We start from the raw sequence: 24612 nt of genomic DNA, 5'->3' as shown, positions 1-24612 counted from the left end.
AAACAGCAGATAGGTGTGAGACCAGGTCATTGGCTGAATTCCAAGACACATACACAATTAGATATTTGATTATTTCAAGAAATTCTCCATCTGGGAATTTTGGAGAGTCTAGAGAATATCCCAAGACTGTCCATAGGCCAGCTTGTGTGCTTAAATGCATTGATTAGCACCCTGGATAATGAATATGACAATTCCCTCTGGAAGCTCTCCTAGTCATTTCCTCCTGTAAAACTGATCAAACTGTATAGAAATAAGACTCAGGTAGTGATCCAATAAAACCTTGTAGATTGTGGCTGGATGACAAGTGCCCATCCAAGCTACTCTGTCACTGCCATCATATGGCCAGTGGAGTTAAAAAAAAGGAAAAAGGCTTACGGGTAAGGACAGTGGGGGGTCACTCCCCAGTTACCATCACAAGCAAAACAAACCTCACTCTTGGAAATTAGATGAATTTATTACCAATGAAATCAGGGTAGGATAATGAGAAAAAAAACAATTTTAAGAAACACTTTCTCACCACCTCTCCCTTCTTTCTGAGTTTGGTTTCACTCATGTTTTCCCTACCAACTCCTTCACAGCAGTGAAGAGGGATGGGGAATGGGAGATGTGATTAATTCATCATGGAATTCTGCTCCTGCCCCTGAGGAGAGGACTCCTCAAATCTTTCCATGTTCCAGCATAGGGTTCCTCCCACAGGAGACAATACTCCACAAACTTCTCAACGTGAGTCTTTCTCCTTGGCAGCAGTTCCTCTTTAACAGCTCCAGTGTGTGTCCCTCCCATGTGGCGCAGCCTTTCAGGAACAGTCTGCTCCAGCGTGGGGCTCCTGGGGTCACAGGTCCTGCCAGCAAACCCATTCCAGTGTGGGCTCCTCTTTCTGTCAATCCACAGGTCCTGCCTGGAGCCCGCTCCAGCACAGCTCTCCCATGGGGCCACAGGCTTTTTTGTGTACCCACCTGCTCTGGCACTGGCTCCTGCCAGGCCGCAGGTGGATCTCTCCTCCACCAGGAATCTTCACGGATACAGGGAGCCAGCCATCCTCATCAAGGTCTGCACCATGGGCTGCAGAGGAATCTCAGCTCCTGCTCCTGGGGTACCTCCTGCCCCTGCTGCTTCACTGACCTTGGTGTCTGCTGCTCTCACATGTTCTCACTCCTTTCTTCTCTGGCTGCAACTGTTGTGCAGCAATGTTTTACCTTTCTTAAATACATCACATTTAGCTAATTTGTTCAACTCTGGCCAGCAGTGGTTCCATCTAGCAGCCAGCTGGCATTGCCTCTGTTGGATATGGGGGGAGACTTTCAGCAGCTTCTTAGAGAAGCCACACTTGTAGTCCTCTCTCCCGCCCAGACCTTTCCACACAAACCCATTCCTGAAGATGCAGTAAAAGTCACACCTTTTCCAGATAGTTAAGGGACATTTAGGAGGTACTTTGTGTGTAGTTCAGATAATCAGTAGAAATAAATATTGCATGTATAGGAGGACCATTGGCCAACTGGACTATAAGAACTTATCAGAAGAGCCGCTTGGGGACTGTCATACAAACCAGATAAAGATGCAGACTCCTATTGTGATCTGGGTACTAATCAACCCTCCTGTTAAAGAAAATTGATTTGATCTCAAGGTTTTGGGGTTTTTTGTTTGGTTTTTCTTTGGTGGGGGGGGGGGGTTGGTTTGTTTGTTTTTTTTGGTTTGTTTTTTGGTTTGGTTTTTTTTGTTGTTGTTTTTTGTTTTGTTTTGTTTTTTTAACAACTGCTATTTGTGGACGTCTGTCCAATATTAGTGTGAAACGGTCAGGATAGTATAAAAATATGGTGCTATAAGAGCTTACTCAATTATTTGAATTATGCAAGTCCTTGAAGAGTCATTCTCTTCACTGTCTTATAGGAGTGCCTTCCAATCAGGTAATGAGTATTCCCTTGGGGTTTGTTGTTCTCAGGCTTTATTATCCCAGCAGCTTACTTTATGTTATTTAGAGGGGGGTGGTTAATTCCAAGTGATCAAGAAAATATTTTAAGCACTAAGTTATTGCTCTTGTGAGGTGTGTGTCCCTTTCATTCTTCAGTTTCATGATAGGGTTGACGAAATTGTACTTTCCACATTTCCTGTTTGAGCAATTTATATCTATCAAAAAGATACATGTGACCTGTTGTCACAATATGTACTGGAAACTCTCTCTACTCCATTACAAGTTAATGCCCTAACCACCAGAGAGTAGAATTCTTCCTTCCCCTCATCCCACCCTTGCCCCAAATGCACCATTTTTTCCCTTTCTTTATCTTACTGAGTTAGCTACATATCAAAATTAAACAGCTCCCACTGGAGGGTCTGTGGAAAACACAAAGCAATCTTTACAACATAATGTGATCCAGCTATTAAAGATAGAAATATGAGTTAAAACCCTGTCCCTAGACCTGATAAGAGATTCATAAACCTAGATATTTCCTTCAAAAAGTTAGTGCTGCAATTAGAAATAAAAGTGAAAGGCACAGTTGTCCCATTTCTCTGTCTGAAAAGGCAAAAGGCTGTCATGTTCAGCGTTCAAAAAGCTTTGCAAAAAAATTTCAAAGATCTTCAAAATCTCCTATATAAAAATTATGGCAAAAGTCAACAAAATTAAAAATGGAAAAATTGGTCTTGAGCCAGTTCTTTGATATTACCTAGAAGCTTTTTAAAAAATACTTTATGACTTTGAATGGTAGATGTGAAGTGAAAGAAATCAAAGATCATGGAATCACAGAATCATTAGGTTGGAAGAGACCTTCAAGATCATCAAGTCCAGCCCAGCCCTAACACCTCAAATAAACTACAGCACCAAGTGCCACATCCAGTCTTTTTTAAACACATCCAGGGATGGTGACTCTACCACCTCCCTGGGCATAACATTCCAGTACTTTATCACTCTTTCTGGAAAAACTTTTTCCTAATATCCAACCTATATTTCCCTTGGCACAGCTTAAGACTGCGTTCTCTCGTTCTGTCAATTGCTGCCTGGAGAAAGAGATCAACTCCACCTGAGCACAGCCACCTTTCAGGGAGTTGTGGAGAGTGATAAGGTCACCTCTGAGTCTCCTTTTCTCCAGGATAAACACCCCCAGCTCCCTCAGTCGTTCCTCACAGGGTTTGTGTTCCAAGCCCCTCACCAGCCTTGTTGCCTCCTCTGGATGCGTTCAAGCATCTCAACGTCCTTCCTAAACTGAGGGCCCAGAACTGGACACAGCACTCGAGGTGTGGACTCACCAGAGCCCAGTACAGGGGAAGAATCACCGCCGTGCTCCTGCTGGCCACACCATTCCTGATCCAGGCCAGGTGCCACTGGTCTTCTTGGCCACCCGGGCACACTGCTGGCTCATGTTCAGCTGCTGTCACCAGAACCCCCAGGTCCCTTTCTGCCTGGGCATTGTCCAGCCACAACAGCCCTAGCGTATAAAGTTGCAGGGGGTTATTGTGGCCAAAATGTAGGGCTCAGCACTTGGACTTATTAAACTTCATCTTGTCAGACTCTGGCCATCCATCCAACTGTTCCAGGTCTCTCTGCAGACCCCTTCTTTCTTCCAACAGATCTATGCACACTGCCAGCTTAGTGTCATCTGCAAATTTACTAATTAAAGACTCAATACCCTGATCAATCCATATTGAACAGAGCTGGCCCCAGCACAGGCCCCTGAGGGACACCACTGGTGACTGTCCCCAGCAGGATGCAGAACCGCTCACCACCACTCTCTGGGCCCAGCCATGCAGCCAGTTCTGAACCCAGCAAAGAGTGCTCCTGTCCAAGCCCTGGGCTGCCAGCTTTTCCAGAAGTTTGCTGTGGGAAACAGTGTCAAAGGCCTTGCTGAAATCCAAATAGACAATATCCACAGCTCTTCAAGGAAACTGACAAGAAAACAGATGACTTCTGTCAGCTGGGCATCTTAAAAGGGTGGACTTCCATCCTTTCCCCTTGGAACTCCAGGTTCAATATGTCACCATTGTTACTTGATTCCTCTTCTTGTTGAAACAAAATTGGTATCAGGTTCTTGTTTGAAGCCAAGTCACTGAATAGCCCTCCCTTGGTCAGGGCTTCAGGAGATGCTAATTGGGCTAATTCAGTGGCAGCTAGCTTGCTCATTCACCTACAATGTGGTTTCGTATACACGAAAGAACTATGTGCAGAAATCCACATAATTTTTTCTACTAAACTGAAGATCTAGTGACTTACAATGCCAAGGGCAGAACAGTAATAGATACTGATACTTAAAATGGAATCTTTATCTCCTGTTAAAGGAATTCATATAGGGGAAGTAGAGCATGAATGTCAGTACATCAGGGAGACATGGGTAAATTCAAGCAGATATTATTTTAGTCATGACAATTGGGCATATTTAATAAATAAATGGGGTCAGGACACATCAGCAGTGGGAACTGAGAAAGTGAAGAATGGAGAGAAAATTCAATAAAGAAATATCAAGAACTCAGGGATTTTTTATCACTAACTTAATTTTATTATAGTTCCTGCAGGGCACAGTATGAATTCAGGCATAATTGCAGTGAAACACTGAAGTACTACTGGGCTGTGAACTGCCTTTGGAAGGAAACAGAAGGTCATGGCTCTTAAATAGCAAACTTGCCAGGCCACCAACATGAACGCTGTAAGCTGTGTCCAGCCTAACCCTACTCAGCCAGTAACTGTTTACATTGTTAAACCCACACTTCCATCTGGAAACAACAAAAACATTAACAATAAAGCAAACAAAACCCCCAGATCTGTTCATAACAACACAATTATAGAGGCTAGAGTCTTCTTTCAGAAGTAACAAGTGAATCAATTTGCAATGTACCCAGTGTTCAGGTGGTGAATATAGAGTACATTCCACAAAGCTGGCAAACTATAATTTTGCTGAAAGAAAATAAGCAAATTTTTTTTGACTTTTCTGCTGTATGAGTTTATTCCCACTGTTCTTTGCTTTTCCACACATCTGTATACTTACATTGTCATAAGAAACCAGAACTGAGTTGTTAATTCTGTTGGAGGAAATGAAATGACCACTTCCAGCATTTTCTGCAACATTTAAAAAAACTCTGTCTTGTCTGACCATTGTGGAATCTTAGAGAATTCAGACAAATAATATACTCAAATGAGATCTATTTTATAAACCAATTAAACCAGAAAAACCAATTAAAGCTCTGCCAATATTTGACCACAAATTCGTGATGACAAATGGAGTGATACTGCCCAACTGACTCAACAATTCTCAGGATTTCAGAAGGTGTGACCCGGAATGCACAATCACCCACCCAGTCAGGGAAGGGCTCCACAGGAGTTGCCTTAGGCAGCATCCCAGCCTATGGGGAGAGAGCCCAGCTGCAGACCCACTGCTCTGAGGAGCCAGACCCAGGTGACCCCCTGCTCCAGCAGGGCTGCAGCAGTACCACATTTGATCATTGCTCACACAGGGTCATGTCACTGTCACACTGTCACTGCCTGGGATCTGGTCTCTTGCCCCACAGCAGACACCCTGTAAATGTGATGGGCATTGGCCTGCCCGAGGCCAGTCACGGGTCACTCTCTGCAGTATTTGGCAGGCTGACACGGTTGTATTACTTCTGATTACAGACCAGGCATGACTAAGCAAGGTCTCAAGGTGCTATGATTCATCCTTTGTGTTCTGAAATGCACAGGGCAAATGGAAACACTTTGCTCCAAAACGCTTCTGTGTTATAACACCAGCTCTCATGCAAATCCTTCAGAGCAAAGAGGTAGTGAATTTTTTGTGTAACCTTCAGAACCAGGCTGCATCTACTGAGAAAGGTTGCAACTAAAACTCATCTATCACATTAGTGTTTCAAATTCACTTTTTTTTTTCTTTTTTTTTTTTTTTTTTTTTGGGGGGACTGTTTTTTATATACATATACTAGTACTGCAAAAAAGAACCAGGTTAACTTCCACTTTGAAAATATTTTGCTGTAAGAGCTGAAAATATGTGAACAGTGAAAAACCAGTTTAGCTTCATTACTAAATAAATAAAACATGAGCTATTGCACTATCTGCAGTCTTGATTTTTCACTGAAATAATTTAAAAGACACCACTAAAAAATTACTAATTTGGTGACACCCCCACGAAAATTCAGATGCTGAATGTGACTTTTTACAATCCAAGAACAAAGTGAGGAGTTAGGGTCCAAACTGACTGTGAAAAGTGGCAGTGCCACATTTTATATATGCTGTTGATTTGTTTATTACTTGAAATGTAGACAACATAATCATGATGGAGTCTGAGAACTGGTGCAAATGGCACTTCCCAAGTCCAATAACAAATGCACCCCCAGGAGAAAAAGTTATTGAAGTGTCTGAAGAGTACTGTTCTGGATATACAGCACAACAATGGATTTGCTGCTGGCTATTCTTTTTCGTTTCTAAGCTCTGATTCATTAAAAAGATATTTTACAGCAGCAAACAAACAGAACTGTGGCTAATGTGTGAGTTGACACAGGCAGCTGGAACAACCACAAACTGGCAGCTGGAATGTGAAGAGCAAATTTATTCCCTCACCTCAAGAACTGAGGGATCCCCGAAGCAGCACCTCAGCAGGGGAATAAAACAATGTCACTGTTAAACTCTGTCCATGTCAGAGGATCATTGGCCTGCTGTTCACATGGGCTTGTCAAGAGTTTTTCTCAGCTGCAGTGTCACTTAATGACTTGCCAGTCTTCCACTTTTTCACCCTTTCCTCCCAATAAAGCAGTTAAAAAAGGCCCACCTCAACTACCAATTGTCGAAAAAAAAAGGTATATGCATCTTCTAAAATACTGGTGTTCCTGGAGTTGATCACATAGTATTTGCTTATGCACAGTCTAGATAAAAGCAAAGATGATGTTTCTGTCATCATGGCAGGCACAGAATCTTTCTGAGGCCTTGGATAAATTATCAAAATACTTTCACTCTATTTGTCTTCTGACAAATATAAATAATAATACATAAATACCAATATATGATAGGATAGAATAAATAAAATTATATTTTATATATATATATATATATACATATATATATGTATATATATACATATATATGTATATATATACATATATATGTATATATATGTAAATATTATATGCATTTCTGGGAGAAAATAGTTTTTTAAGAATGTACAGTCAAATAGAAAGCTGTTTAGGAAATTAATATGGCAGGCATGTGTTTTGAACAAGGACAAGTTTTCTTTAAGGAATGTAAATGTTTTAAAAAAAGCTAATTTAATCAAATGGTGATTGCAAAATGCTCTGAATAATGTGGTCTTCATTATCAATATTTATTTCTTGGACTTCTAGTTCCACGCATATGAAAACCCTCCTATTTACATTTTTGCTAAGTTCATTGACCAAAATCTGAAAAAAATCATTCCTAGAAGGGCAAGAGAAGTGGTTTGGTTTGGTTTGGTTTGGTTTGGTTTGGTTTAGGGGGTGTGTGTATGTGTGTGGGGTTTTTTTAATAAAACCGTTTGACCACAATTCTTGAACTGAAAGAATTCTTGAAGAAAAAATGGGATCTGGTCTCAACAGCCAGAGGAAGAGGGATTATTTATCTGCTATGATCTGTCAGGCACATTCCCATCACTTAGGACCATGCTTCCTCCACAGAGCAGATGAGTCCCATCCTTAAAGCTTCTACCATTCCTTCTTCTACACAAATATTTCTAGTTGACTTTAGATTGATCAAATGCATTCCTGTACTCTGATAAACGGCAGTTGACTTCATTTACCTGAAATCTCTAAATGTGCATTTTTATAGGAAGCAGATACCTGTACCATGTGTGGATAAAAGTGGCAATTATTGAGTAAACTCTATAAGTTTAATTTATCTTCTTAAGCAGTCTTCTGAATGTTTCTGCTTTCTCTCAGTGGCTGAGTGGTAAAGACTACTTTTTTGATGAAATTAATGTCTTCCTAACAAAGATAATACCATGCTTAAGGTTTGTAAACCCCTTTTAAAGTTTTGGAAAACCTTGAAAAACTTCTAAAGAAATGCATCAAGAGACTGTCCTGGTTATACTGGTTTCATGAAATATCACAGTCAAAGTAATATTCATTGACATATAGTCTTAAAATAATTTATATGGCAGAATGATATCCTGATAGCCTTGAGTTTAAATATATTTTTTCAGATAATTACAGCATACTGCTTATGTTTTGGGATTTTTTTTTCTGTTTTTTTCTCTTCACAGCTCTTCCTGTCTTCTCTAGATCTTTTAGCGGGTGTGGGTATCTCTGCTGTTACAGAAACTATGGAAAACTATTTATGCCTTCCTAGCATAGAATCCCCTGAATTGATGCTAGCTGGGTTGAAATGTGAGCAAATTACAACATCGTTTGAGAGCTTGATGAATTTACTGAAAGATGAAGAATGCATTGGTTTAAAAAAATGAATTTTTCCTTCACCCATTAATAGATTCAGTATGTTTCTATAAGGCAACTGAGATAGACAAAACAACAGAACTTATGAAATTTGTTTATTACAATTCATTTTTTCAGCAATCAAATGCAATTTTCATAGTCTCAAAGAAATTCAGTCAACAAACATTCTTTTTTTTTCCTATTATACTCCTAGACATAATGTGGTCTTACGAAGGTATGTTATTAAATGTAAAAATTTTTTTAAAAAACTCAAATACTTGCTGAAACTTTTAAACACTTATTCTAACATGTGAGAAAATGATTCTTCTTTCTCAAAAATGGCTGGACTACTTTCCCACCACCTGTGAGGCAGTTTTCTTTCAAAGAAAGCAGAAACTTGGTGTATTTTAAAAGGTAGCAGTTGTGTAAGACTAGAAGTCACTGAAAAGTGATTACTGGAATGAGAACCTGAATGCAACCTTAACTACAGATGTTTTTACTGACCCTGCATAAGAAATCACATGGAATCAATTAATCAGATTTAAAAAAAAAGAAAAACTTTCCTTATAAACGAAAGCAGATTGAAAAATATGCAGCAGCACTTTTCTTTAGTTTTGTTCACTTTTTGCAGTAGAAAAGTTGTTGAGGTAGAGTAAGTAACAGCGCTGACAATTTTTCAGTGATCATGATCCTACGTAACTTGTAAAACTCTAAATCTGTACCTGACCGCTCCCCAGCACAAACATAGACACTAAGTGTCAAAAGGAAGGAATTTTCCAAACACCTTTTCAACATCAGCAAACAATATTAAATGCTTAGGACATCATCTTTATGTAGGTGTTGATAAGAAAGAAAACTATAAGGCTCTCTGATCTATGAAGTCCTCTTTCTATTCCAAGACTGTTGTGGTCACTGCTAAGGAGTTGAATTTGGCAGGCACAAGACAAAAATAATGCACTTCAAATTCTTTTCTAGCAGTGGCAGCTGGGTTTTGTGCTCACTTCTGGCTGATTCTGTTTTCAATTGTTATGACAGATACAAATAGTTATTGGCTGCTGAGAGTTTAAACCATTTGAAGAACACCTTTACAAATCTCACTCTATAAATCTTGCTATAATGTTCAAATAAGGGATTTGCTGTAGATAATCTAGATATTCTTTAGATATTCTAGAATAAGCACAAGAGAGCTGGTTTTCATTACCTATGACTCTATTACTGTTTTCTGAAAGAGTATTCATGCTGGTTGCACTCTTTTTTTTCTTTTTTTTCTTTTTTTTTTTTTTTTTTAAGTAATTTTTTTTTCCTCTAAATTTCTTGGGAATTAAAATGTCTGGTTTCTAATATAATTTGATTGGCATTAAAATGTAGGTTGTGTTGTGGTTTTTTTGTTCATACTTTTGTTTGGGTTTATTTTTTCTGTTTGCATATAACCATAGTTTAAAAATTATTGGAAAATAAATGTCAATGAAAATTACTTCTAGTTTAAAATGTCCTTTTAAAAATATGTGTATCTTTCTTCCAATGGGTCAAAACGGCTTTAATAGACACCTGAAAAAAATTCCACTAATACACAAAGGATGTGGTTTCCCCCCACATACTTGTTGTTAGACATTTTCCACTATCAGTAGTGCTGTCAGTCAGATCCTAATATTAGTACTATAGAACCATAAAATATGTTAGGTTGGAAGCAACTTTTAAAGGTCATATAGTCAAACCCCTTTGGCAGCGACTGCACGAAGAATATCAGGGCCATCTGATACAACAAATGGCAATCAACAAGGCCTCTCTATATACTATATTCAGTTTTATACTTACTGCTACAAAAATTTATACTTCCAAAGTGTCATTTTTATATGCCCCTGTCCAGGAGCTGAAAATCACAGTTTGTGAGTACAAAGTATACCTATTAGGCTGAGTTAAAATTGATAACTGTAACCAAAGTTATTTAAGCCAAAATGGGCTGCTTGGTCATCAATGATTAATTACAGAAGAAACCCAAGTTCTAAGGGCTGCATCATTTTAAGGACAAAAGATAACTATAAGAAAACCTTACCATCACTGACACATTGATACAGCTTGAGAAAACTTATGACAACTATGAAATTCCTCATGAAGAGCTGCAAGAAGTTGTCATTTTCCCATCCACTCTTTGATGGCTCTTGAGCTGCCATAGCTCAGGCTTTGCACCACTGCCTTCTCCTTCTGGGTTGGCCCCAATTGTCAGCCAAAATCCCGCCCAACTCATTCTCTCTGGCTGACCTCAGGAGTTCTGGGGCAGGAAATAGAAAGAGCAGTAAAAACAAAGTCCAGAGATCAAGATGTGAAGTAGTACATAAATTACCTGATTTTTTGAAAATAATATTTATTGAAAAAAAAACCAACCAAACCAAAATCAGCAACAAATAAAAAAAAAAAAAAACAACCCCAAAACAAAAAAACCCAAACATTAAAAAGTACGGGAGACACCTTTTCTACCCCTTTCACATGCTTGCTCTTATTCCCAACTCCTCTCTCCTCTTGCTACTGTGGCAGGTCACCCTCAGTCCTTTCAGAGAGTCCTTTCAGAGAGGCAATGCACGGCACAGGACAGGAATATGTTATGGTCAGAATGTAGTAGTTTCTTTCACTCCTCATTCTTTTTTTCTGCTCTTTTAAGGGCATTCCATGGGTGTCAGTTCCTTCAGGAACATCCATCTGCTCTGGTGCTGGTCCTCCCCAAGCTGCAAAGAACACCTGCTCCAGCATGGAAAACCTCCTTCTTCTCCTCCTCAGACACTTGTGTTCCCTCTGCTGGTTTTCACTTGGTGGTTTGGGGGGGGTTTCTTGGTGCATTTTTTTTTTTTGGTTGGTTTTGGGGCAGGTTTTATTTCTTTGTTTGTTTCTGGGGTTGGGGGGGGGGGGGGTTGTTGCTGTTTTGTTTTGTTTTGTTTTGTTTTGTTTTCCCCTCTCCCTGTAGTAATTTTGTCCCTTAAGTACATTTTCACGGTTGGCACCAGCTTGGCTGAAGGACTCATCCATGTCCTTTGAAGCCAGCTGGAAACATCTGTGTCCAGAGAAGGGCAGTCCATGCCTGCTCCTTGCAGAGGCCACCCCATGGAAATTTCTGTTACCAACAGCCTGACTGATACACACAATACACAATCCTACCCCTTTTTTAACTCAAATGCCCTCAGAAGAAGTAGAATTATCAGTGATACTGGAAGTTCTGCCCTAATTGAAGTTCTAGAATATATATGCAGCTTTGAAAAAGAGGTCCCTTATTGAATTGCTTAAATCTGATATTCATAATCTATTTTCAAAAACCTTGGGAATGTCATAATATTAAAAACAACAGCTGAACAGAATGCCTCAAATGTAATTGTGTGGCTACAGAAGTATTTGTGGACATCCTCTTGGATAAATTATGCATCAATATTAGATCTGCCTTTGTTTACCTAATGACTAAAAGTTCTAGATCCATTTTACTTACTTTAAGCAGTATAGAGTTCATTAATATTAATAATTTCTATAGTAAATTTGCATTCCATGAAAATATTATGTATACAATATTACTTTAAATGTATGTATATGTATATATATATATATATATATATATATATATATATATATATATATATATATATATATATATATAAATTGTTCCTTCCCTGTACCTTATGAAATTGTTCCTTTTTTATTGACTTTAATTTTTGAAAGAAAATATGATGAAATTGACTATTTATAATAAGGCAATGATCATGCTGTAAAATGTGCTGCCCCTACTACCCTTGTATTGCCCTTGTTACTGCCTACAAAACAGTCAGTTCTCTGCTAGCTGTGACAGAGCTTACAGAAGAAAAATCTGGAAACCTATTTCTTTTACATTTTTAAATGTTGCACCCATTGTTTCTAAATAAAAGACAATATATTTCAAAGTATGTAACATGAAGTAATGCATTGAATTATACTGCTATGCCACCTACAGCCACATGTATGCATTTCTGCCAGAAAAGCTTTTTCCTTAGGTAAAAAAAAATTACAGAAAAAGCAATCTGATCTAACCATTCAGTGTCTTCTGTTTGTTCCCTGTTTCCCATGCAAACATAGCACTGATGAAAACATACTGAGCTCTCAGTAGTTTATAGAGGAAAAAGTATTGATTGATCTGATTATCTTTTCAATCACAAAAGCCTGAATGAAAAAATAAAACAAAAACTCCCTAAATATACTAAAGACTGCTTCTGTATTGTTTTTATGCAATGAATAAAGTTTTAAGGTTTTAATGTTGTTGTCTTAAACGGGTTATCTTTGCAGTGCTCATTTACCTAGTGCATGAGATGGATAGAAAAAGATAGAAAACTTCAAAGGTTTATAAACTGTGTGCCATGCACTCTTTAAATGAGTGATGTCTAAATTAATATGTGGAGTAGTTGATATATCAGAATTTTTTTCACATTTACCATCTTTTCCCTGTTAGATGTAGTATTAAATGTTATGTAAAGGATTTATTATACCAATTTTGTAGGCAATTACTTTTAAGACATTTTCTCCCCTTAAAATATAATTGCCTGAAGAAAAGTGCAGCCTAGAATAATATAAACTAAAAGCAGCGTTCCTTGCAATTTCACAAAGATGGTCAGTCTCTACTTAGCAACGAGACAGAGCTCTAGCTATCCTAGCATTACTGCCTGTTGTGATTCTCATGAGCTGCTGGTAGTGCTATAATTTCTCTTCCTCAAATGCCCTGAAAAACACTCTCAGGATTGAAAGTACAGTTCCTTAAAAATATATTTGTTTCCTTTACAAAAATAATGTGTCTCTGAATATGAAATGTTTAAAATTTTGCAAGTAGTGGAATTTACAAAGGAACGTTTTTGGCTTGAATAAGCTCAGTTTGCAGCACTGCAAGGATGCAACCCTTAACCAAAGTGGGGCTTGATGCTTCCAATTTTTATTTTATTAAAACTTCCAGGATGTATTTTCACAGTATGCTGTAAAATATAAAATCCATTTTCCCTCCCCTTCTCACTTCCCTCTGCCTTTTTAACTCAATGCATGGAGCATGAGAGCATCTTTAATACTCTCTGCTTATGATACAGATTTAGAGTTGCTGTGTAAGGAAATCCTGAATCTCCACATCAAAGAGAGAAGGCTGATAGCTTTAAGAAATTGTCAGTGTAGCAGTGATGTACTTAAAAGATGATGTGGCACCACACCCATGTCAGAGGTCCTAGAGGGTCTGGTAAATGGCAGGGAAGTGTCACTCAAGCTGGGAGCTGCAGCCAGACAAGAGCCAAATGTCAACACTGTTAGTGCTGTGCTGGAGCAGAGCAGCCAGGGGAGCAGTGTTCAAGCATTGCTTAAGGCAATTTTGTACTATTTGAAACAGTCTGGGGAGTTACTATCAAACCACTGCAAATTATACCTGTTGAATGAAAAAAATTCTGGGGACTTCCAGAAGCTAATGACCTTCAGAGAGTTTGGCTACAAGTGAAATAGAAAAGTTTTTGCAGCAAGTGTATTTGAAGATGAGACAATGAGTAGGGAGTAGGGAAAGAAGGAGGTAGTCATGCTCCTAAAAGACTCAGTTATTTTTTCAGCCACAGATACTTCAGAGCTCATTGCTGGCACTGTGTATTTGGGAAGTTGTTCAAGGGACATAGAAATATGTAGTCTTCCAAGAGTGAAAAGGATCTGCTATGGGAATAGAAGGGAATACAAAAGATTGCAAATGAAAAAAGAAAACAAAAAACAGATACACTGGTACATCTCTAAAGAAAAGGAACTGGAGCAAAATACAAGTGAGGACAAAAGAAGTGCCAACAGGTGCAATAAAGATGGGACAAATCACAGAATTACAGAAAGGCTGGAGTCAGAAGTAACCTCTGGAGATCATCTAGCCCAATCCCTCAGCTAAAGCAAATTCACTAAAAGCAGTTTGAAAAGGATTGTATCTAAGTGGGCTTTGAATATCTTCAGAGGTGGAGATCCCCCAACCTTTTTGGGCAGCCTGTTCCAGTGCTCTGTCACTCTCAAAGTAAAGATTTTTTTACCTTATATTCAGGTTAACTTCCAATGTTTCAGTTTGTTTCCATTTCCTCTAGTCCTGTCACTGAATACCGCTGAAAAGAGTCTGATCCCATCCTCTTGATACCCACTGTTAAAATATTTGCATGCATAATGCTCTTGAACTACTGAATGTAAATTAAAAAAATAAAGAAGGTTTAAATGCTTCTCATAGAGGAAACTGAATGATCAAGCTTTGAGGATGTCTGCTGATAAGGAAGACCAAAACAGGAGTTCCAAAAGGAATTCCTAGTAAGTCACCAAGAACAATGTGGAGACTCCCTGACAGTGCTGCAGGTTGGGATCTGAGAGACTGGGAAGACAATCTGCAGAAAAGGTCCTGGATCACCAGGGCTTGGAAGCTGAGGTGAGCAGCATCCACAAGGGCAGTGTGGCCAGCAGAGCAAACAAAGGGATCGTATCACCCTACTCAGCACCCCTGAGACCTCATCTGAGTGTTGCATCTGGTCGAGGTCCCCCAGTACAAGGAAGGCATCATTAAACCAGAGTGAGTTCTTTGGGGACCACAAAGGCTGATGGGGCTGGAGCACTGTGGGAATACAGCTAGAGAGCAGAACTGAGAGCACTGCTCAGCTCAGGGTAGAAGGGGGCATGTCAGCTTTGGTGGGCCATGAGCCCTGGCAGCTGGAAGCAGAACCCTGAAGGAGGAAGCAAGAGGTAGCGGTGTGCTTGGGTGTGCTTTGGTATGCAAGTCTGTACATGCCTATGCAGGTCTGTGCTAGCTTATAGTTAAGCAATGTTATTAAGAAACATAAATATGGTTGTTATGGTTATTTTTGCTTAGGCAAGGAGTTATTTTTAGCTACAGCTGAAAAGGTATAAATACTGAGCTTTGGAATCAATAAATAGGCTTCATGCATGCAAACCATGGAGTCCACATCTCTCCTGATCATCCTCAGAGCACTTGCAGGTAATGTATACTTTGCATTAATAAGCAGGAAATAGAGATGTTTTGCCCAGAAATATTACAAGACCAGGTATTCAGCAGTCATAGTCATGGTAGGGCTTGGGAAGCAAGTCAGAGTCATCAACAAAGCTATTTCCAGCCCTTCAGATTCTGAGCTAATGAAAAAAATGGGAGATGAAGACATACAGATATACCACCCTCTTTTAGAAACAACAGTTCACAGCTTCACCTTTGAAGCTGAATAAATATTTAGCTTTCAAGAGCAATTTTTTGGACATGTTATCTTAATTTGAGATATCAAACTCATTGAAATAAAATATCTTTTACTTCAAATGGTAACATTTTTGAGATTCAGACTTTACAAACTGTTCTAATCACTTCATCTCCCTTAGAGGACATAAAAATCTTCAGTAAAGGATAGAGCATGAAGTGTGTCTGTGGAATGGTACTTATAGCAAGATAAGGTTAAGAACAGGAGGAACAATGGGTAGAAATTTTATTCCAGTAGAATTAGATCGTATATAATGGTATTATTTTTTTAATCATGTTTCCTTCTTTCTTTGACTTAAATCATAGTTTCTGGCTGCCTGTGGGTAAATTTGAAAACTCGTAAGCTCTTTTTTTCATCTCATGTCAGGAAAAAAAATTCATAGGCTAACTTATCCTATTACAAAACCTGTGTCTGTCTTCAATGTCTTTCATAACTTTCTCTTGGGCAAGGCTCAGAATCAATATTCCACTCTTGCTTTCCTTAGTCTATTAGATGACCTTGAGCCCACAAGATAGTATTTCATTGTTAATTTTGTCTTTCTAGTAGAAAAGTTCCATATTTTTGTCCTATCTTAATTCCGCTACCATTTCAAATGCATCTTTAAATTCTACTCAAGGTATTCCCAAAATTTCTGCAATAGATCACCAAGATTTTTTCTGGAATCCTGGATTTCTTTCCATCATCATTTTCACTTGAAAAAAATCATGCAATTCCTCTCCTTTTCTGGATCTGACTCACTGTGTCTGAGATAAAATTTGTATGTATGGTCAAACCAAATTCCCAAATTTCATTTGAAGAAAGCTCTTCTCCCTCATTTCACAGATTCTGTGAATACAATCAACAACTTGTCAATCTGAAATTACTGCTGAGATATTATGTGTAATTTCTTCAGGGACTGCAATTTTTCTACATATCATTAATAAAATGTGCATTATCATCATCATCTCTCTTGCCTTTTCAGGCCTTTATTATCTCACATTTCAATTTATATTCTCTCTGCTCTTGCCTGAGAAGTTTAATTGTACCTAGAGCAATATATCAATTGTCAGCAGTCTATCAATGTCCAGCTGTTTTCCTGCCTTTCAGATGTTCAGACAACTACATTAGTGAGATTTTCCTTTTACATACTCAGATAATTGCTTCCTTGACTTATATTGTGTCTAAATTCTCTCTCTCGATGAAATATCTATATGGACTGCTCCATGCTAACAGCCACAGAGAAAGGATAAGATCCTACTCTGACAATTTAATTCACTATACTTTGCCATATATTAATTTCTTTGCTATAGCAAATTGTTACCCATCCCTTCATGCTAAAATTATAAGTTACTCTTTTCCTGACTTTTGGCAAATATTTGCACTAGGTCTAACACAGTAAACATTTTTGTAGGATAAATAACAAGTAACAGTACTATTGGTATTACCATTAATAACACTATTAGAGTCTATGGTAAAAATTTACAGAAGTAAAGAAAAATAATTTTCAGAACAACCTATTACATTGTGACTTTGTTTTAGAAGAGGTTAGGAGTGTGTTCTTTTGTTACCCTGTCATAGAGCAGAAAAGAATTACCTCCATTTATCATAAGTTCCCATCTACAAGCAACAGAAGGTGGTGAAAAATAAAACAAAGTAGATGAGAAACAAGAAAAGGAAAGAGTTAGGAGAGAAAAGAAGAGAGAGGATCAGAGAGAATCTCTTGACAAGTTTTTCTGACATGTTCTAGTCATTCCTAAGTGCAGATGGCATTTGATCCTTTACCTATGCCTACATTATTAATTCTGGGCAGACATATTTGAACTCAACAGCAGAAAAACAGAAATGCCATCCTGAGAAATTTTTTCCTTATGTTCATTTAATTCTAGCAAACATAAATTTTTAAATTTATATTCTACTTCTTCAGCTCTTAAGAAACACAAAATAACAATCTTCATTGAGAATTAATAACACATTATCTTGAAGTAAACCCACAAATGCCTAATATCTGATAGCAGCAAAAATTCCAAGGTGCTTTCTAGATCAATCAAAAAATGGATTCATAGACCATACACAGCAGGCTTGCCAATGATAACTACTGGGAAGAATTTCTTTCTTCTATGGCTTTGGTGAAGATCTCCACTTTCCATCTCTAATAATTCCAGCAGGAATGTCCTGTGTGAGGATAGCAATTGTCAAAACATCTTCTGACCGAGTTAGCCTGAAGTGTGTTTCAATAAAGGTAAAATAATGCATTATAACATTCTTCATTGTGTTCATTGTAATTTATTGTGTAGATTCTCTAATCTTATTTTTTTTTATCCATGATCTAATAGTTTGATATAGATTAAAGCTTTGTTTTTTAACCGCGACATGTAAGCAATGTCAAGGGAATGAATCTGTAAAAGAAGTATTCAGTTACATAGACATCTCTGAAACTAAAATGCCCTTTTGTCAGGGGACATACTAGTAAATCAGGATATCTACTTCAGGGATAGAACAAGACATTTATGGTCTCCTAGGGATTACATGAATTCACTAAACAGTCTAACACTATGTATTTACATATGACTAAATTATTAAAAAATAATTTACAACACAGAAGTCACTTACACCATGGCAATTTTATGAGATTTGTCTTAGCAGATCATGGTACAAATATATGCCAACGAAAAAAAATCTGTTACTAATGTGAAAAACACACTTGAAAAATAAAGTTAAGAAAAAGAGAATATAAACCCACCCTGTCTGTTCACCCTAAGATGCTGATCTGGTTTTTTTTTTGGTCCACAAACACCTGTGTGTTGAAACATAAGGCTGAGCCTTAGTGAGGAAGTGAATTACTTTTCTTCAAAGCCTGTTGCTGGCAGTTACAGAAGAATGGTATCAAACTGGAGAGAGAATTGAAGAGCACCTTATTTCCAAAGGAGGCACAACATCTGCACCAAGGCAGCCTCAGGTGTTCTTGGATGAAGGAGGTAAAACAAGCCCATCAGCTGGATTACATAAAGAGCCTCAGGGGAGTAGCCCTGATTCCAGAGAAGCAGAAGGGTAGGGGCTGCTCCTTGGAAAATCCTGGTGTATTACTGAGCCCTTTGCACAAGAGGCTGTCTGTATCTGAGTGTCAGATACAGACAGATCAGATTGCCTGTACAGTCAGGCATTGCTTGTCTTTCAAAGTTTCAAAGCAGTACCTTTGAGAGAGAACAGTCAAAGAGGACCTTTCCTCTCTGGTGCTGAAATGCTTCTGGCCAGGTGGCAGAAATCTTCCAGAGAGGTGTGGATCAGGGCTGATGGCTTTTGATGCACACCTGCAGTCCCTTAAACATTTTTGTGAAGATGTTAGATTGTGCTGCTGTTAGGGAGAAAATGGAACTCTTACTCTTCTTGAATTCAGCGGCTACTTTATTTTCAAAATCAGGATGCTTGCTTGTGCTTCCATGCAGTTATGCCAGTTACTTGCTTGTATTTTGGAGTAACTTCATTTAAAAAAAAATCAGTTACAGAGCCTTCAACATGTGTACAGAACTTTCTGTGTCACAAGGGAGGTTTATGCTTTTGTGAAAGTGGGAAATTAAATCCACTTACCCTTTCCAAAGAGAAACTACTACAGGAGATATTTAAGATGGCTTAAATCATCTGGCTTTTTCAGCAACTATCATCAACAAAGACATCATTTGCAAACTTAATCTTTAACGTAAAATGGCAGCAATTGATATTTAAAAGTGACTGATAAAAACCCCTGTTTTTATAGGGGCAGAAGCCACAAGAATCTCTTAGGTGAAATTAAAACTTATTTCTTTCAGCCAAAACTAAAAAGGTTTTAAGAAATGCGTGCATTCTTTTAGCTTGAATTTCAAAAACTGTTGCTTAGGGGTTAGGTATTTTATATTTTTTATTGTGTTTTATGAGATAAAAAGGAGTTGAAAACAGGATAAGGTGCTCCCTGCCCCAGTTTATTATTCAATAGAGGTTTTTCTTACAGTGTACTTATAGCGAAAAGTTTTAAAACTACTCACAGATTAATTTTATTTTCTTTCATATGATTAGATTTAAATCATTACTGTTTCCAGCATAAACTGTCAGTATGGCCAAAGAAAATCCAGGCCAATTAATTTTTTGTTTGGTTTATAAGCTTAATCTCATAATGATCATGGTTACAGTTAATACTTAACAAGTACAGGTAAGAAAATATTCATCAATGACAGCACTTCTCATTAAAAAAGTAGTGATAGTTAAGCAGTTGTAGTGCAACTTTTCTCTCTTCATGATTAAGACAGAAATGCTGCTGTAAGTGTTCAACTTTTTTCCTTTTCTTTTTGATTTGTGCATTTGTTTCCTTAATTAACTGCTTTATCTTGATGTTTCATGAGCTTGTCTGTGTATCTGTGTGTGCCTGTGCCACCTATTTGGAACACAGGACTGATAACAACAGCTGCTCAAAGAGAGCATTCCACTACATCAATTAATGTTCCATGCTAAATAAGAAACCTACATCCTCCACACCACTGGAGTTATTCTTGTTATAAAATAATTAATTTGATTCAAATGCTAAATTAAGTATGGCAAGAAGGTTTTTGGAATAAAGGAGGAAATAGACTGCAGCCTTTGGAAGCCTAGAGCATGTTTTGTACTGCACCTTGAAACAAACAGCTTGACTAAAGAGTAAGTTAGTCTATCTCTTTGATGGCTGCATTACCAAATCAGAGTCTTCAGGGCCTCGTGAGGGTTTAGTGACAGAGAATATTGTAGTAGCTAGATGTAGGACACATAGAATTTAGGCTTTTTGATCAAGTTGTAATAAACAGCTTTAATTAACTGGGCTTCCCAGAGGGGATTAAAGAGCAGTGAAGAACTCTTTGTTTTATTATTTAAGATTCAAACTATTGCTTCCATTAGGCATATTCAGAGTTTACAGCTAGGATCCATTATGGGTTCATTGCAGTGGAGATTGCACATGCAATATACCTGATACATTTTCCTTCTCCAACTTGGTAAAATAAAAACCTTCAGGTTCCATCTGTGTTTCAGAACGGCTATTAAGTAGTCATGCTCTTCTTTCCTTTCAGACATACATCTGTTGACTCACATGTAAAGACAAGGGAAAAAGAGAGAGAAAATAAGAATTTGGTACTGGTGATGTGCTGTATTCCCATTCTGAAGTCTGTTTTAATTTGAATCTCTCTTCTGCTGGGTAACCAACCCCTGGTCAAAGGCACCACAGGAGTCTGATTAAAAAGGATGCTGTGAGTTACTAGAGCACACAAAACCATCCCATCATTCTCCCAATGAACATGTAAAAGGCAATGCAGTGCTGTCTCCTTAGCTAATCAATATTTCAAAATGGTATTTCATGGATCTCTCCTAGGGATCTCTCCTCACTTGTTGCCTCACTTTGCAAGTACAGGGGTACTTAATTTTGCATGCATACTGATGATTAAGTAACTTGAACTATGGTCCTGATAACAGCAATATTTTTAAAGAACTAACAAGCTGACCTGTGTACTGGAAAGCAAAAAAACTCCAAACCTTTTGACATTATTTCACAAATAAATATTTGATTAAGCTGTTTAAGAAGTATTTTATTTTTAAACACTAAAAATTGAAATTTACTAGGAAGTATGGCTAAATACAGCCTGAAACAGGGGACTCCAAGATACTTCACCAGATGTCAATTGACCAGCATTGCTAGACACCCTTAAAGCCTCCATCAACTTATTTTCAAATGTGAAATATGTTACAGTAACTACTATATCCCTACTTGAAAAGAATTTTTGAAGCTAAAGCAAAGTGTTAAAATACTCAGAGGTAAAAGAAATAAAGAAACAAAAAGTAGACTTACAAACCTATTGCCAGTCAGATTTCTTTAAAGACATAAATTCAGGATGAAATGTCAAAATAATGGATCAAAATATTGATCCTACAGGAAAGTTTCCAAATGCTAATAAGGAATTCTCTCCCAGCAGAATTAGACTGTTCAAACACAACAATCAAAAGACGAGGTAGGGAGGGTAAAAATTTTAACAAAAAAGAAAGAAAAATACAGAAGGTTTTATGTTATAGTGAATAAGAGAATTAAAGAAAACCCACACCAATACTGATCTCTTCATTTACCACAGCACAATTTACTTTACAAACGAGGAGTTTCTTACAGTAAAAGCTTTGCTTTTTCAACCTGTATGAAATTGTTTCTCTTTTAATTATGAAACAGGAGCTTGGGGGACTTAATGGGACTAAACCTAGTTAACATATAGCTACAAAAATCAAAAATAGGTCACAATAAAATTTGCATATTAAAAGAAGTCAAGGTAAAATTTTCCTTCTTAATATTGCTTTTTTATTTTGAACTGTGACTACCAGGGATTGGTACTCATTTAAACCTGTTCTCATTGAAGTCAATGGGAAACCTCCTTCTGACTCCAGGAGCACAAAACAAGCTGAGGAGCACCCAGAGACTCACTATGGAATGTGATACTTTCCTTCTGTGGAGTGTTGGTGGTTTTTGATGCTAGAATTACAGCATCAGAAAACCCACTTGTTATTGGTATCTTAACATCACACACTGAAACATTAATTTTAAAGAATTAAGGACTTTAGTTAAACTAGATATTGCTGAGGTAAGACAAATAGACTTCCCTTTTGATAAGCAGAAGCCGGATTTAAGGAACTGATAAATCATGAGGCCTGTCAACTTATGTTTGTGTATTCTGACTAATCAATAGGCTTCAAGAGTCCAATGAAATCATAAATCAAATAGTCCTGGGAAAACAGGATTCAGTTGTCATGCAACACTAAAAGGTTAAAAAGTCAATGTGAAGAAGATTCACTTACTTCATCGTTTTGAGACCCCGCACCATAAAAAAGACCACCGACCCATTTCAAAGAACAAACCACACATGCTTAATAACTTTTTGGCTAGTTACCATATGAAGCAGGGAATGGGATGCACCAGAGTTAGGAATACACATTTGTGTTTTGGGTATTCAATACTCCTGTACATAAAAAGACCCTGTAATCATCTGTGAGCATGTGTGTGTATTTAGGAGCTATCCCGCACGCTGCCCGGCGTTGTAATAAACATACACTTTCTAACTCTAAACTGCTAGAGAGTCTTTGTCCGTCATAGATGGATATCAGCATTAGATCAATATTCATATATTTTTAATAATTCAACATTATGAGACACAAATAGCTTTCCCAAGGCAAATATAGCCAAGAAATGAAAGGAAAATGTGACTGGAAAACAGAGATAGAGTGACTTGCTCCAAGTCTTGAAGGACGGCAGTGGAAGATGTGAGAAAGATCCTCCTGAGCAATGATATCTGCTGGACAACACAGCCTCCTTGTACCAGCCCTCACAGTTGCCCATGCTCCAAATTAGGGGTACCAAAAACATAGACTGAGATGAATTGTAATACTGAGACAGGAAGCTGGCATAATGAAATGTCAGTGGTCAAAGAAATAGGGCTTACAGAGACCAAAAATTTTGTTGCAGTGATGTCAGACAATCTTGCAAAACAAAAGTATGAGAAAGTTATTTGGCCTGAATTATTTAATGATAAGCAGAATATTCAGAAGATTTTCTCAGTTAAATTCTCCAAAATAATTTCACAGAATTTCTTTTTTTATTCTTTTTTTTTATTTTTAAGGTTACAAAATCTATCTACATATACTTCTTGACAGAGTCCTTTCATAAATCAATGAGCATATAAAGAAACCAGTATATAATACAGCAAGAACTGCAAAATTTTAAAAGATACACATGCTCCTGTTCAAATTTGAATACAGAGAAAAATTTATTAAATGGGTTGTATTATTTATTAGAAAAGACAAATACAGAGGAAAAAGGTGGTATAATAGTTCAAAGCAAATAAAAAATTACTGTCTTAATTGTCACCATTATGACAAAATAAAAATAAATATCTTAAAAAAATAATGGTAAAGGAAAAAATGAGTGGGCATATTGATCAGGAAGGAGCATTTTGCTAGAATCATAGAAAATGGGAAAGGCATCTAATGGTTTTACAGGTGAGAAAAAAAACCAAAAACCTAAAAACTGAAAAGACAATGCAATTAATAAAAACCCCACCTCCCTCTCCCCCAATTTTTTTCCAAAATGTCATCTTCTTTTTTTAGTCAGTTTTTAGCAGAAAGGAAGAATGATTTTGTGATTTTAAGATGGAAAAAAATCTGCCAATAATAAATACTTGCTTTGCCAAAGGTCTACTCTAGGAGCTTGGGAAAGTCATTTAGCTTCTTTTTTAATTTAACTGCCTAGGCTATTAAATAATAATGCTGTGTTTTCCTATTTGAAGTCCTTCAGAATATGAGAAAATAACCCCATGCGATGGAAGAATATTGCTTAAAAAAATAAAACCTTTCCAAGGATAATTTAAAAAATACAGTTTCTATATATTCATCAACAGTATCATAAAAGAGATCTCTGTTTAAGATTTAATATGGAGTCAAGCAGAATAAGACAGAATTAAAACTCATAAACCATTTTTACACTCTCTTTAGGAGAAATGGTTTAGATGTGGAAATGGTAGGTTAATGGATACAAACAAAACAAGGTTTATAGTCGAAGATGATGTCTTTACTACAACAAATTGATGTTTTTGAAGAGATATACAACAAATAATCTTTTCAACATGGAAGCAAACTTGTGTGACTGCTTTCTCCAGTCACTTCAGATGGTGTCATAAAAAACTATTATCTACTCCTGCAAATCTTTTCTCTTTATAAACCTTGGTCAAATAGAATTCCTGTTCCTGAAAAGCTGTTTCCAAGAACGATTAGACAAACTACCATAGGAACTCCTAAACAGTTAGGCTTGCAGATAAATCTATTCAGAAATAAGTAGAAACTGACAGTAAACTCACAAGGTTATTATTCGGGAAATTGCATTACTGAGGTCTGAAATAAATCAACACGACCACCGGAAACTCCAGGTCTGGGCTAATGGTGCTTTATTTTACTGGAAAGCCTCTAAGCCCTGTGAACAGCTGATTAGAACTAATGC

The sequence above is a fragment of the Chamaea fasciata genome, unplaced genomic scaffold (assembly GCF_029207755.1).
Source record: "Chamaea fasciata isolate MVZ Bird 193981 ecotype frontalis unplaced genomic scaffold, bChaFas1.0.hap1 SCAF_2, whole genome shotgun sequence".
In the NCBI taxonomy this organism is placed as follows: domain Eukaryota; kingdom Metazoa; phylum Chordata; class Aves; order Passeriformes; family Sylviidae; genus Chamaea; species Chamaea fasciata.
The sequence above is the reverse complement of the archived record's forward strand: the minus strand, read 5'-3'. Positions refer to the sequence as shown.